Source organism: Mauremys reevesii, linkage group 24, assembly GCF_016161935.1.
Source record: "Mauremys reevesii isolate NIE-2019 linkage group 24, ASM1616193v1, whole genome shotgun sequence".
In the NCBI taxonomy this organism is placed as follows: Eukaryota; Metazoa; Chordata; order Testudines; family Geoemydidae; genus Mauremys; species Mauremys reevesii.
Genome location: NC_052646.1, coordinates 13488753 through 13503863, shown reverse-complemented (window position 1 = coordinate 13503863; position 15111 = coordinate 13488753). Strand labels below are relative to the sequence as shown.

General features: G+C 52.6%; 1 pseudogene; it reads right to left on the bottom strand.

Annotated features, from left to right (window-relative positions):
• LOC120390528 overlaps positions 1-15111 on the bottom strand; it is a 146137-nt pseudogene that overhangs the window by 73394 nt on the left and 57632 nt on the right.

Below are 15111 nucleotides of genomic sequence, written 5' to 3'. Positions count from 1 at the left end.
CTCCTATGTATCCTTCCCTGCAATGCCTGGCAGAGGTGGTACAACACCTATGGGCATGTTGTGGGCAGCATGGAGCAGGCAAAGGAGAGTGGCTGGGATGTGATGGGCTTTGACAGTGCCCAGCTGACTAATGGGCCCACAGCTAGTACACTCCAATTAGAGCAGCTCCTAGGCTACAGCCAGGGAGAAGATCTAGGAGTGCGATCAGCTCCCTGCCCACTTGGCTCTGCTGTGCACATCAGAAGATGGATGCAGCAGAGACTCTGACCCAAAGAATGTTTCCATCTTTTAAGTCAAAATGCTGAACTCTCCTTTACCTTGGCTGATGCAGTCCATGACGCCGTCTCTGATCTGGCAGGTTGCTCCACTGGTGCAGTTGTGGGCTTTGCAAGTCACCTCTCGGGCAGGAACGCAAGTGCAGCTTTGTTGGCACTCATTCATCAGGACAGTCTCACTGGGCTGATGGGATGTTTGGGAAGGAGGAAATAACGCAACGTAAATGGAAATGGTTATTTATAATAATTTCTGTCGGTGCTAAACTCAGAGCTGTGTGGTGAGGTGTGTGAAAAACTATTGTGTCAATATTATTTCTCTTAACATTAAAGAGAGAGGCTGTCTAATGAGTTAAGAATTGGGCTGAGGGACAGGACAATGTCTAGGTTTTAACCTCCCATCTGCTACTGACTCACTGGGTGGGTCTTGAGCAAGTCGCTGCCCCACTCTGTGTCTGAGTTTCCCCATAATGGACAAAGGGAATTAAATCTTCTTGCCTTTCTTGGTGCTTTGGGCATTGGGTATTAACAGAGCAGGGATGCCAAGCTGGATAGGCCAATGCTCTGATCCACTATAGCAAACCCTGTTCCTGACTAGTGTAGGGATTAAGATATGTGAAAAAAAAATTTAGATCAGACCTAGACTGCTTGAGGCTGTACCTTGTAGTATCTCCCCTGTTTAAAGCACCCACAGTTCTCCAGAGTCACACAGCCCTGGCCATCGAAGAGGAAGCCATCGTCACACTGGCAGCCTTCAGCACAAGTCTCCGGGCAGTCCATGATGTCTCTAGTGCAGGTGGTGGTACAGAGGTCAGCGCAGAGCTCGTAGTGGCTGTTGACCGGGCAGCTCACAGCTTAAATAGAGAGAGAAATAAAGGATGGCTGGAAAGATCTCACACCATGGCCTAGAGGGACAGACATGAAGAGAGCAGGAGAGGGAGGAGAGGAACAGGGCGCCTTTGTAAGGGAAGGACAGTTACCTGTTCCGTAACTGGCGTTCTTCGAGGTGTGTTGCTCCTGTCTATTCCACAGTAGGTGTGTGTGCTCGCCATGTGCCGAAAGTTTTTCCCTTAGCAGTACCTGTAGTGGGGGAGCACCGCTGCGACCCCTAGAGTGGCGCCTCTATAGTGCGCTATAAGGGGAGCTGCGCTCTCCCCCCACCCTTGGTTCCTTCTTGCCAGACAACTCCGACAAAGGGGAAGGAGGGCGGGATGTGGAATAGACAGGAGCAACAGGTAACTGTCCTGTTACGGAACAGGTAACTGTCCTTTCTTCTTTGAGTGATTGCTCCTGTGTATTCCACAGTAGGTAATTCCAAGCAGTATCTGTTGGAGGTGGGTAGGAGTTCACAATGGTTCGGGACAAAGTACCGCCCTGCTGAAGCCTGCATCGTCCCTAGACTGGGAGACGATCGTGTAATGCGAAGTAAACGTGTGAACTGAGGCCCACGTGGCCACCCTACAGATGTCCTGAATGGGGACATGGGCGGCATAGGCAGCTGATGAGGTCTGAGCCCTCGTCGAGTGAGCCTTAATGATAGGTGGTGGGGGAATCCCTGCCAGGTCATAGCACATGTGTATGCATGAGGTAATCCAGCGGGAGAGCCGCTGGGTCGAGATAGGTTGCCCTCTTGCCCGCTTGGCCGAGGCAACAAAGAGTTGAGAGGATTTCCGGAATGGCTTAGTCCGATCCAGATAAAAAGCCAATGCTCTACGCACATCTAACATGTGGAGACGGCGTTCCTCGTTAGAGGAGTGGGGCTTAGGGCAGAGCACGGGAAGAAAGATACTCTGCTCCATGTGGAAGGCGGAAATCACCTTCGGGAGGAACTGGACCTTGTCTCTATGGAAAACCGTTAATGGGGGTTCCGAGGTTAGGGCCCTGAGCTCCGAGACACGTCGGGCACGTTGGTCGCACCTTCCACGAGAGGTGCGACCAAGAACATGTGGGTAGCGGCTTGAAGGGGGGCCCCATGAGACGTAACAAGACCAGGTTGAGGTCCCATTGTGGCACCGGGGGTCTAGCATACGGGAACGAATAGACTAGGCCCTTCAGGAATTGGGAGGTCATAGTGTGGGAGAAGACCGAGTGCCCTTGCACCAGTGGGTGAAAAGCCGATATGGCTGCGAGGTGTACCCTGACCAAGGCTGGTGCCAGACCTTGAGTCCTAAGGGACAAAAGGTAGTCCAGGACGAACTGGAAACTCCCCGCTCGCTCGCCCACCTGGCAAATCTGAACCACTTTGCCACATACGCCCGGCACGTGGATGGCTTCCTGCTTTCCAGGAGCCTTACCTGCTTTGAGCACCTGTTCTCCTCCTCGTTTAGCCACGGAGCAGCCACGCTGTCAGGTGGAGCACGGCCAGGTTGGGATGGAGGAGGCATCCCCCTTCCTGGGAGCGGAGGTCTGGGCGGAGCGCTAGCGCCCTCGGGGGGGCCACCAAGAGGCATAAGAGGGGCCCGTACCTATGCTGGCGGGGCCACGCTGGGGCTATGAGAATGACCCTCGCCTTGTCCACTTTCACTTTCTCCAGGACCTTGGGGATGAGGGGAAGCGGGGGGAAGGCATATAGGAGCTGGCCCAACCAGCTCATGAGGAACACGTCTGAGATTGCGTCCTTCCCCACTCTGCCCCTGGAGCAGAACCATGGGCAGCAGTGGTTCTGGCGGGTTGCAAACAGGTCGATCCGGGGAACTCCGCACTCTAGGAAGACCCAGTGGGAGACCTCCGAGTGGAGCGACCCCTCGTACTGGGGGAAGAAGACCCTGCTGAGGCGGTCCACTTGCGTATTGCGGACGCCCTGAAGGTGAGCCACCCGCAGGGATATATCGTGGGCTATACAGAACTCCCATAAGGCCAGGGCTTCCCGGCAGGAGGCTAGGGAACAAGTGCCGCCTTGCTTGTTGATATAGTACATGGCGGAGGTGTTGTCCGTGAGTACTCTGACCACCCTGCCAAGGAGATGCGTGAGAAATGCCGTACACGCCAGACGTATTGCCCTGAGTTCCCTGACATTTATGTGCAGGGACAAGTCCGGGGTCAACCACATCCCCTGGGTCCGCACGTTTCCCACGTGGGCTCCCCAGCCTAGGTCCGAAGCATCGGACATCAGGTCTATGGATGGGCTGGCCTCCCTGAAGGGAACCTCTTATAGCATATTGCTCGGGAGGGACCACCACTGAAGGGAAGCCAGCACCGGGGACGGGATTGTGAGGACCTTGTCCAGGCCGTCCCGGGCTTGGGAGAATTGGGAGACTAGCCAAAGTTGGAGGGGCCTCATCCGGAGTATGGCATGGCGGACCACGTATGTGCAGGCCGCCATGTGACCTAGAAGCTGGAGGCACGCCCTGGCCATGGTCACTGGGAACGTGGAGACCAAGGTGATGAGAGACTTTAGGGTCTCGAACCTGTCCAGGGGAAGAGAGGCCATAGCCTTGGAGGAGTCTAGGAGACTCCCAATGAACTCTATGTGCTGGACCAGCACTAGGGTAGATTTGGTCTCGTTCATGACCAGGGCTAGGTTTTTGCAGGTGGCCAGGAGTAGTCGCACATGGAACTCCACCTCTGGACGAGACTCACCCTTGAGGAGCCAGTTGTCCAGGTAAGGAAAGATTTGTACCCCTTGTTTCCTGAGGTAGGCTGCCACCACTACCATGCACTTCGTGAACACCTTGGGGGCTGTGGACAAGCCAAAGGGGGGGATCGCAAACTGGAAGTGCCCCGTCCCCACCACGAATCTGAGGAAGTGTCTGTGCCCCTCGAAAATGTGGATGTAGAAATAAGCGTCCTGGAGGTCCAGGGCAGCGTACCAGTCCCCCGTGTCTAGAGCGGGGATGATAGAAGCCAGGGACACCATGCGGAACTTGGAACAGGTTAGGAACCTATTCAGGTCGTGTAGGTCCAGGATGGGTCTGAGACCCCCTTTCACCTTGAGAATGAGGAAATATGGGAGTAAAAACCCTTGCCCTGGAACTGTGTCAGGACACGTTCCACCGCCCCGAGGCTAAGTAGCTGATCCACCTCCTGGCCCAGGAGGCAGGCGTGCTCGAAATCCCCCAGGCCCATGATGGTGGGTGGGTGGAATGGTGGGGGAGAAGTGAACGGCAAGACGTATTCCCCTAGAAATGGTACTGAGGACCCATTGGTCCGACGTTATGCGGGACCAGGCCCTGAGGAAGGCAGACAATCGGTTGCAGAACACAAACTTTATTGGTCGTGGGGGGTCTCCCTGGCAACAGGCCCGGTGCCCCCCTGTGGATAGTCAAAACCGCCGCTTTCCCTGCCTCCCACCCTTAGGGGGACCAGGCTGTTGGGTAGAGCGGGACTGCCTCTGAGACCAGCGTTTCTGGTCTCTAGGCCTTTTATACGGGGGCTCGTATCTGCTCCTAGCAGCTTTAGCCGCCGGGATTGATTTGGCCTTGTCCTTTGCTGGAGGGACATAGAGGCCCAAGGTCTGCAGGGTGGTGCGGGAGTCTTTCATCCCATGCAGCCTGATGTCCGTCTGGTCCACAAAGTGCGCCTTGCCATCGAAGGGGAGGTCCTGCATCAGAGATTGGGCCTCCGTTGACAGACCCGATAACAGGAGCCACGACGCCCGGCGCATGGAGATTGCGGAAGCCATGAAGCAAGCCGCCATATCAGCCGCATCTGCCGCTGCCTGCAGGGCCGCCTTAGCCGCCGCCGACCCCTCTTCCACCAGAGCCTTGAAGTCCTTCCTATCCTTGTCTGGGAGAAGGGGCTCAAACTTAGGCAAGGACTCCCACAAGCTAAAGCCATATCTGCTGAGTAAGGCCTGGTGGTTGGCTACCCTCAGCTGAAAACTAGCTGAGGAATAAATCTTTCTGCCAAAGGAGTCAAGTCTCCTGATATCCTTATTCTTAGGGGTGGGCACGGGCTGAACTTGGCACTCCCTGTGGTTCACTGATTCCACCATAAGTGAGTTAGGTGCCGGGTGGGAATAAAGGTACTCGTGACCTTTCACCGGCACAAAGTACTTTCTCTCAGCCTTCTTGGAGATCGTGGCCAAGGAAGCAGGAGTTTACCACATGGCACTGGTGATGTTGGCAACACCTTGGTGTAGTGGCAGGGCCCTACGGCCCAGTGCCAAGGGAGATAAAACGTTGAAGAGGGAGTCTGACGGTCCCTCCATCTCCTCAGCTTGTAGCTGAAGGCTGGATGCCACCCGCTTCAGCAAGTCCTGGTGCGCCTTGAAATCTTCCTGCGAGACCAAGGGCGGAGGTGCCACAATTGTGTTGTCCGGTGCCGGAGACGTAGCACACGCGAAGTTGGGCACTGCAGTCGGTGCCGGGGCGTTGAGACCCAGGTCAGAGTCCGGACGCGGGTCCGCCAAATCCTGGCCCATCGACTTGTCCCGTGGGCAGCCCGACGAGGCCGATGGAGCCCTGGACACTCCGGCGACCAAATGGGCCCCGGACTGGGCCGGTACCTGCTGCCACGGTGCCCACTGCATCATTGTCCCTGCCACGGGGCACTGTAGCCTTGGCCTTGCTGGGTACCTGGTGGCACAACGAGTCGCAGCGGGGCAACACAGCCCGAGGATGGGAAGGGGGGGACCGAGGCCGAGGTGGCCAAGGAGGGTTCGGTGCCACGGGAGTGATGGGAACGGTTCCTGCGGCGGCGTCTCCCTCACAATCTGGATCTCGAAGACAAGGAACGGTACCCCCTCGACGAGCTGCTTCGGTAGCCGTAATGACGGTACGGAGCTCAGTGCCTTGACGCCAAGGTACCACGTGGAGAGCCTCTGGCGCAGCGTCTGGTTGAGCAGGAGCTGGAGCACGAACGACGACACCTATCGCGTCGAGATCTGCTCAGATATTCACGCCGGGCCAGAGAGTGTTCCCGGCGCCTCTCCCGGTGCCTGCGCTCACTGGCGGGAGGGGTAGGAGGGGCCCGCGGTTCCTGTCTCGGCGGTGGGTCAGAGGGTCTGGGAGGCATCGACGGTGGCCGGGAGTCGCTTGAAGAGCGGCCGCTGCGCGTCGAGCGGTGCGGAGAACGATCTTCGGAGCAAGAGCCACTGCTCACCGAAGAGGCCTGGCGGTCCCCTAACGGGGGCCTACCCCGAGACCTGGGGGCTCGTACTCGGCTACGAGCTCGGCACAGGCAAAGACATAATGTCCTTTGCCACCTGCACTGCCTCCAGCGTTGACGGCATCTGTACTGGGGATGTCTGGGTCGACTGCACTGGGCTGCTCCGCTCCACGCGAGTCGGAGGTCTTAAGCCCGGGGGGGACCGAGGGCTGCCCAACGCGGGACCAGCCTCCCCCTTGTCCTTATCGCGGCGTCGTTGCAAGGCCGAGCTCTTCCCCTGCTTTTTGGCAGGAGAGCAGCGCCTGCTAGTCGAAGGGGCCTCGCTACGTACCAACGATGCGGCAGCCGGTGCCGAGTCCAATCTGCGCACTAGGGTGGGAGCCAACGCCGACTCCATTAGGAGAGCTCTAAGTCTGAAGTCCCTCTCCCTTTTAGTCCTTGGTTTGAATGACCTACAGATTTTGCAATGGTCGCTAATATAGGTCTCACCCAGGCAGTGAAGACACTCAGTGTGGGGGTCGCTCCTGGGCATAGATCGGTGACAGAAGTCACACGACTTGAAGCCTGGAGCACGGGGCATGCCCCAAGTCCAAGCTAATACTGAAAAAACGATCCGACGAACGGTACCGCTAGAGAAGAGAAGGCTGCAGCGAAGCTGGAGCGCAAGTTCCGAATACCTTCACTGGCAGCAAGAAGGAACCGAGGGTGGAGGGAGAGCACAGCTCCCCTTAGAGCGCACTATAGAGGCGCCCCTCTAGGGATCGCAGCGGAGCTCCCCCACTACGGGTACTGCTAAGGGAAAAACTTTCGGCACCGGTGTACATGGCGAGCACGCACACCTACTGTGGAATACACAGGAGCAATCACTTGAAGAACATGAGATTGTTGGCTCCCATCCAGAAGAGTTCTAGAAGAAGCCCAGAGGCCTGGAACAAGATACCCAGTAACACTGACCCCTTCCCTTCCCCAAACCTCCAACACTATCAGCACACTTACGGCAGAAGGAGGTGCTCCTCCAGGGCTGGATGAAGACCTTAGCCTCTTGGCAGGCCGTCATGTAGCTGTGGATGCTCTGGCACAGGACCTGGGAGTCCCCCTTTCCCAGGCAAAGATCATACAGGCAGTTGTTGAAATACACGCTGGGGCTGACCGTGCCATGGCAGGCCGCAAAGGGACTGTCGGGGTCTGTGAGCAGCCCACAGTAGTTGCGCCCTTTGAAGACCTCCTTCTTCTTCTCTTCGCAAACTGGACAGCTGTTTCCAGCACATCTGTCTGTACAGGATGCTCCTGGGATCTGGACTTCCCAAGCAGAGCCAAATGCTGCCACATCAGGGGCTGTCCTGCCACTGGGGAGCAGGAACTCCTCGTCCTGCTGTCCATTGTAGTTCCCACACAGGCCACATGTCTGGCCATGGTAGCTTCCTGGGATGGTGACTCTGGCATGGTAAACCAGGTCGTAGCTCACAGTGAGGCCAAAGTCGGTTTGCACCAGGACATTAGTGCCATGCTGATATGCTCGGAGCTGCCCATTGACCATTATCATGGGGAGATTGTGGGATACCCCGTCCACCTGGAAAAGACAGCACATTTCCCTGTAAGCAGGTAGGATGGACACTGCATGTGTGGGTAAGGGCTATGGACAAGTTTTGAGATTCAGCTCTCACTGACACCATGGGTTAAATCCAGAATGACTCATGACTCCTGATTTCACTTTGCAATGATTTGTCCTCACGTTCCAAGCTCTTGACATTGTCACCCTGACTTACATTTCTGATCTCATCTCCCAGGCACCTCCCTCCCTCCTCATCCTCTCTCTTTACCTTCCCAACTCCTCAACCCATGTTTGGCCTGCTCCTTCTCATGCCAACTCCTGGACTCAGAACAGTCTCCTACTTTTCCATCTCCCCTCCCCCGCCCCCGCACCTAAAAACCCACTTCTCTGGTGATGCCTCCTTCCTTCACCCCTTTCCTCCCTCTCCTATCTCAAACAATTTCCTATGTGTTGTGTTCAATTTGCCCCAAATTAGACTGCAGGCTTCACAGGACACTATGCCATGGGACAAATTCTTCAATTCTTCAATGGGTCAATGGAGATAAAATGGGGAGAAATTTTACCTCATGTTTGCAAAATGTGAGGTATGCAGAGGGGGTTCACCAAATAATTAATACTTATAAATAGGGGTATAATCAACAAGAGCGGCATGCTGGAGGATGCTCATCTCACCCAAGAGAAGCTTTGACATAGCAGCATCCATGAGTAGAACTTTCTACCATCTCTATCTGGGTAGGGGGCAGCATCCCATTCTGACAGAAGATGACCTGGTTTCAACCATTCACGGCTTTGTCACTTCCCCACTGGACTATATAGCAAGGTGGTTCCCCCAGGCATGAAGCATTCAGCACACAGGAGTATTCAAGTGCTACACAACTCTGCAGCATACCATCTCAGCAACACTGCTTGCTGTACACATCAAATCTGTCCTCCACTCCCTACCCTGGTTTCCCATAGAACAAGGAATCCAGTTCAAGTCCTCAGTCCTTATCCCAAGGTGCTCAATGGCCTGGCCCCAGGCTATCTAAAACAGGAATTAAACCTCCAGGTTGAAGACTGTGGTGGACAACTTATTTCCATTGGCACAATGGAAATCACATCAAGAAGGATAAACTTTGTCTCTGCCAGAGACGAAGCTTAATTAGGAGTTGGTCCAAGTCTGGAGAATGAACCGTCTCGGGAAGTAAGGACCCTCACAAACCTGGCCACCCTCTTTCCAAGTGCAAGGTGCGTTCTTAGACCACCTTTCTCCAACATATATATGGCAACACATGTCTACATTTATCATTATTAAAAAAATCCACAACAAAACACCCCACTGCGCACACATCTTTCCTGGGGAGAGGAGGAGAGAACAAACATGCGGCAGATGTTAGTCACGTTGCTTAACGTATTTCTGGGAGGGGCTCAAATACCACATGGATGAGCCTGGTATATGAACCCTGTAGCAGGGTGGCCTGCCCCTCAGTGGCTTGTGGCAAATCCTTATTACTAAGTAGGCACATCTGAGCAGGAATCATGTGTGTTCCCTGTAAGAGAAGCAGGAAGAAGCCAAGCTCCTGGTCCAGCAGAGAGAGTTCTCAGGGAGAAAGAGGGGAACAGAGAGGCAGCTGGCAGTGAGTAGGCTCCCGCAGAGAAACCTGAATGTAGGGGAGTGAGATGGCAGTCAGGCAATGCCTGGGAATGACCAGATAAGGCGGTGAATGGCTGTATGTAAAAACTCCTATTTGAATGAGACCCTTAGGAGGGCTCTTGCTATTGGATTTGTAAAAACCTGGTGTGAGTTGTTGAGGAGTCCAAGAGGGGAAGCCAAGGCAGGCCACATGCAGAAACCTCTGGCCATAAAGGGACAGTCAGAATGATCTAAATGAGGATCTGGAGAAGGACTTACCATGATGAGCCCCTGTTTGCTCTGCAGCAGGGTGAGTGTGATCCCATACACCTGGATGGACACCAGCTTGGCCATGGAGATGTTCCCGCTGCCCCAGGATTCTTTCTCTACGCTGATAGTGAATGGTGTAAGGTGATTGGCATCAGTGCAGGTCTTGGCCAGGATGTAGGTGCAGGTGCCTTGGAAGTCAAAGGGGACCCCGTCGAAAGAGAGGTAGTGGGGATGGCCAGAGGCAGAACAGGTCGCAGATCTAAATGGGTGGCATTTCTGGATGCCGTTCACCACCCCGCATTCCTCACCACTGCTGCAGGAGAATGCCTTACATACAACTTCCCCACCAGCCTGACACACACACTGCTCCTTGCATGAACCGCTCGGGTGGAAGGTCTCCCAGGGCTGGTAGTAAAGTCCTCTGTGGAGGCATCCGCACTGGGAAATGGGGACGCAGTGGTCGCCGCTGAGAACAAAACTCTCATTACACACGCAGCCTTCCTTACACTGGGACGTGCATTGCACCGGGGCATAGAGGTTGCTGCATGTCAGATCGCAGCTGCTGCTACAGATTTCATAGTGACTGTTCGGGGGACAGGACGGAGCTGTAATTAGAACAAAGAGTTAGCTCACATAGTGTGTTAGCAATGTGCACAATGAACCATCACAAAACATGCAATTTCATTTAAGCTCCTAATTTTCTATTACCTTGGTTTGGTTAATTAATAAAAGGCACCATGTGTAATCCAATTCCAGGTCTGGTTAACTGGTTGCTCCAAAGAAACCAGGCAGTGGGATACAGGTAATCTCTTTCGTAAGCCTAGGCTTCCAATTTGGACCAAAGTCAAGGTGTAGGGAGTGGAGGTCCCATGGACCTGGGAGTGTTTGGCAGAGCTTTTCACCATTAGCTTATTGTTTTGAATATGGATCAGTAGTGCCTAAAATTCGTTCCTAGATGACGGTTTATGGGAGATGAGTTGGTGGGTTCCCAGACTGGTTCCTAGTGGACCCGACATCTCAATTAGTGAGTCACCACCATGTCCCAGCTCTAATTATGTCCTAGTCTCAGCACATAAGCCAAGAACTAGATGGGCTATGAAGGACACCACTACATCTTTAGTGGGATTCTGCCTATTCCTAGAGAAGGGCAACAAAGGTGTGACAAGATTATGGCAATCAACAGATGGCTCAGGCAGTGGTGCTATAAGGAGAGCTTTGGGATGTATGGCCACTGGGAAGCATTCATGGACAGAGGACTGTTCTCTTGGGATGGACTTCACCTGAGTAAGGAGGGAAATAGACTTCTAGGATGGAGGCTGGCACAACTGATTAAGAGAGCTTTAAGCTAGGAATTTGGGGGAGATGGTTGGGAGATGTCCAGGTAGTCTCCAGCCGGAATTTAACATTGAGAGGGAAGAAAACAAAGGAAGAAAGAATACAGCCATGGGTAGGAGAATGGACATAAGGAGGAAGGGTAGTGTAGACACCAGTCTAATAGGTGATACTGGTGGTAGAATATCTGTGCCTAATCAGGTAAAGAATGTCAGTGAAGCCAAATGGCAAAAATTAAGATGTTTGTACACTAATGCGAGAAGCCTAGGTAACAAAATGGAGGAACAATAGCTACTGGTGCAGGAAGTGAAACCGGATATTATAGGGATAACAGAAACATGGTGTAATAGTAATCGTGACTAGAGTACAGGTATTGAAGGCTATGTGCTGTTTAGGAAAGACAGAAATAAAGGCAAAGGTGGTGGAGTAGCATTGTATATCAGTGATGAGGTAAACTGTAAAGAAATAAGAAGTGATGGAATGGATAAGACAGAGTCTGTCTGGGCAAAAATCACATTGGGAAAGAAAGCTACTAGAGCCTCCCCTGAGATAGTGCTTGGGGTGTGCTACATACCGCTGGGATCTGATTTGGATATGGATAGAGACCTCTTTAATAAACACTAATAGGAAATAAACACCAATGGGAATTGTGTGATCATGGGAGACTTTAACTTCCCAGATATAGACTGGAAGACAAGTACTAATAATAATAATAGGGCTCAGATTTTTATGGATGTGATAGCTGATGGATTCCTTCACCAAGTAGTTGAAGATCCAACAAGAGGGGATGCCATTTTAGATTTGGTTTTGGTGAGTAGTGAGGACCTCACGGAAGAAATGGTTGTAGGGGACAACCTTGGTTTAAGTGATCATGAGCTAATTCAGTTCAAACTAGATGGAAGGATAAACAAAAACAGAGTACTGTGTCCAGTTTTGGGCCCCACACTACAAGAAGGATGTGGATAAATTGGAGATAGTCCAGCGGAGGGCAACAAAAATGATTAGAGGGCTGGAGCACATGACTTATGAGGAGAGGCTGAGGTAACTGAGATTGTTTAGTCTGCAGAAGAGAAGAATGAGGGGGGATTTCATAGCTGCTTTCAACTACCTGAAAGGGGGTTCCAAAGAGGATAGATCTAGACTGTTCTCAGTGGTAGAAGATGACAGAACAAGGAGTAATGGTCTCAAGTTGCAGAGTGGGAGGGTTAGGTTGGACATTAGGAAAAACTTTTTCACTAGGAGGGTGGTGAAGAACTGGAATGGGTTCCCTAGGGAGGTGGTGGAATCTCCTTCCTTAGAGGTTTTTAAGGTCAGGCTTGACAAAGCTTTGAGCAGGGGGTTGGATTAGATGACCTCCTGAGGTCCCTTCCAACCCTGAGATTCTATGATTCTATGATCTGGGACTAGGGTTTTTTATTTCAAAAGGGCAAGCTTTAATGAATTAAGGAAATTAGTTAGGGAAGTGGATTGGACTGAAGAACTTGTGGATCTAAAGTCGGAGAAGGCCTGGAATTACTTCGAGTCAAAGTTGTAGAAACTATCAGAAGCCTGCATCCCAAGAAAGGAGAAAAAACTCATAGGCAGGAGTTGTAGACCAAGCTGGATGAGCAGGCATCTCAGGCCTGGTCTACACTAGGACTTTAATTCGAATTTAGCAGCGTTAATTCGAACTAACCGCTCAACCATCCACACTAGGAAGCCATTTAATTCGAACTAGAGGGCTCTTTAGTTCGAATTTGGTACTCCACCCCGACAGGTGGAGTAACGCTAAATTCGACATGGCTAGCTCGAATTAGGCTAGGTGTGGATGCAAATCGAACTTAGTAGCTCCGGGAGCTATCCCACAGTGCACCACTCTGTTGACGCTCTGGACAGCAGTCCGAGCTTCGATGCTCTGAGCAGCCACAGAGGAAACGACCCGGGAAAATTTGAATTCCTTTTCCTGTCTGGACATTTAGAATCTCATTTTGTGGTTGGACATCGGGGCAAGCTCAGCAGCGCTGGCAGCAATGCAGAGCTCTCCAGCAGAGGAGTTCATGTAATCTCTGAATAGAAAGAGGGACCCGGCATAGACTGACCGGGAACTCTTGGATCTGATCGGTGTGTGGGGCGAGGAGTCTGTGCTTTCGGAGCTGCGCTCCAACAAACGGAATGCAAAGACCTACGAGTAGGTCTCCAAAGCCATGATCCAGACAGAGGATACAGCCATCATGCAACGCATCACCGCGTGAAAACCAAGGACCCCAGACAAGGCTACCAAAAAATCAAAGCGGCAAACGGACGCTACGGAGCCTGCCACCACTGCCCCACCAGTGACCGTGGACTCTGACGATGGGACAGTGTCGACGGCCAGTTCCTCGGTGATGTTCGCGGACGGGGAAGATGAGGAAGGGTTTGTGGAGGACGAGGCAGGCGACAGCGCTTACAACGCTGGTTTCCCCGACAGCCAGGATCTATTCATCACCGTCACGGAGATCCACCAACAACCCTCCCCGGCCATTAACCCGGACCCTGAATCAGGGGAAGGAGCAGTCGGTAAGTGCTGTAACCATGTTAACTTTTATTCTTAATATAACAGGAATCTGAACTGTGTGAAAAGGAGGGCTCTCTAGATATGGGGATAGAACAGAAATCATCCTTGGAGATCTCCATGAAGCTCTCCTTGCGTTAATCGAAAAGCATCAGCAGGAGGTTCCTGGGGAGAGCTGCCTTATTGGGTGCTCCGTGGTAGCAGAGTTTTCCGCGTGAGGCTTTCATGAGGAACTCATGGAGCACTGCCTCCCCGAGCACGGCTGCATCGGGCCCTGGTTCGTGCTAGCTTTCACGCAGCATGCGCTCTCTATCTCCTTCAGTGACCCTCCTCAGGGTGATCTCGCTCGGAGACTCCTGCATCTAATTACGGTAATTACTGTAATTTTACGCCTGGTCCAAAGTATTTTTCAGAAATCTACGGACAGATGGCATAGCACAGACTCAGCACGCAGCTGCGTGACGAGCGTAACGGAAAGCCAAAGAATATAATGGATGCTCATGGAGGGAGGGGGGAAGGAGGACGCAAGCTATCCCACAGTTCCTGCTGTCTCCCAAAAGTATTTGCATTCTTGGATGAGCTCCAAATGCTTCTAGGGTCAAACACAGTGTCTGCGGTGGGTCAGGGCATAGTTCGGCAATTTGCGCACACACCCCACCCACCACCAGAAGTGAAAACAATCCTCTGTTGACTCTTTTACATGTCACCATATCTTTACTGAATGCTGCAGATAGACGCGATGGTGCAGCACTCAACACCAACATCCTTGCTCCCCCTACGCTATTGATGGCTGACGGTACAATAAGATGGAAATCCATCCTCATCATCAGCCTCTTGGCATATGGGGCAGTGCAAAAGGGCTGGTAACCATGCCGACTAGTATCAGTACGGTCGATCAAGGGCGCCTGTCCCTAATTTTTGATGGCTGATGGTACAATATGGCTGGTAACCGTCCTCATCATTGCAACAGGGGGCTGAGCTTCATCAGCCCCCACCCTTCATTGTAAATAAAAGATTCAATTGCCCCTGGACTAGCAGAGGGATGATGGGCTCCTTCATCCACACTCCTTAATGTCCTGCCTGGACTATCATTGCAGCTGGAGGCTTCCTTCCAGTCATTTCTCACAAACAAGTCACTGTGTCTTATTCCTGCATTCTTTATTACTTCATCACACAAGTGGGGGGACAGTGGTATGGTAGCCCAGGAAGACTGGGGTAAAAACAGAATGAACAGGTGGTGTTGTTGCAGGAGCACCCCCTGTGAATAGCATACAGCTCATAATTTATGCAGGATCAGACACAGAGCGGCTGTGCTCTCTGGTTCTATGATACACTGGTTCTCTAGTACACTTGCCCATAATCTAGGCAGGACTGATTCTATTTTTAGATACCAAAAAGGAGGGATTGACTCAGGTAGTCATTCCCAATTTTTGCTTTTGCGCCCCTGGCTGCTTGGCCAGGGGCACTTATGACAGCCCCAAATGGGGCAGTGCAA